Here is a 1,093-nt window from a genome sequence, read left to right as displayed (position 1 = left end):
TACCTTTGCTTTCATTTTTCCTTTTAAAAGATGCAGTTAAAAAACATAAATAGGCTGGGCGGTGGTGGCACACGCCTTTAATCCCAGCACTTGGGAGGCAGAGCCAGGTGGATCTCTGTGAGTTCGAGGCCAGCCTGGGCTACAGAGTGAGTTCCAGGAAAGGCACAAAGCTACACAGAGAAACTTTGTCTCAAAAAAAAGTAGGAAAAAAAACATAAATAGCTTTACTACAGATTTTATTATAAAAGTAATATTTATTACAGGAAATGCAGAAAGATAAAAAGGTATTCAGAATTATAGCACCTAGTTGTTGACAATTTAATGTATTTCCTTGTCTTAGTTAGGTTTCTATTACTGTGAAAAGACATCGTGACTACCACAACTCTTATAAAAGAAAAAATTTAATTGGGGCTGGCTTACAATTTCAGAGGTTTAGTCTATTATTGTCATGGAGGGAAGCATGGTGGCATGTAGGCAGACATGGTGCTGAAGAAGGAGCCAAGAATTCTACATCTGCATTGGCAGGCAGCAGGAAGCAAGAGAGACACTGGGCCTCAAAGCCCACCCTGCAGTGACATACTTCCTCCAAGGCCACGCCTACTCCTGTAAGGTCACACATCAAATAATGCCACTCCTTATGAGCCTATGGGAGGCATTCTCATCCAAAGTACCACTCTCCTTTTGAGATTTTTATCAATGTATATATTACTTGTTTCTCAAAGTCTGTAAAACAATAGTTCTGTTTAAATAAATGTTATAAAATAACAGGTCTCTGTCATCAATTAAGTTTGGGAGATGCTTGATTAATCACATATAAATATGATCATTTGCTCCCCAAATTTTAAGAACCTTTGATAGAATAATACAAATATCAATAGAGGATAAAATAAGGAGTATTTTATAAACTGATTTTTTTAACATAGTGAACATAATATGTGATTTAACTACCTCCAAATATAGTAATTAAGGTATTTCTGTGTATTTGGTATTATACATATAATACAAGTAATAGTTTAAATTTTAATTTTCTTTTTCCCTTTTGCTGTTGAATTCAAAATCATTCATTCCAGGGATGTGTATTGAATATTTTCTA

The sequence above is a fragment of the Peromyscus eremicus genome, chromosome X (genome assembly GCF_949786415.1).
Source record: "Peromyscus eremicus chromosome X, PerEre_H2_v1, whole genome shotgun sequence".
Taxonomy (NCBI): Eukaryota; Metazoa; Chordata; class Mammalia; order Rodentia; family Cricetidae; genus Peromyscus; species Peromyscus eremicus.
The sequence above is the reverse complement of the archived record's forward strand: the minus strand, read 5'-3'. Positions refer to the sequence as shown.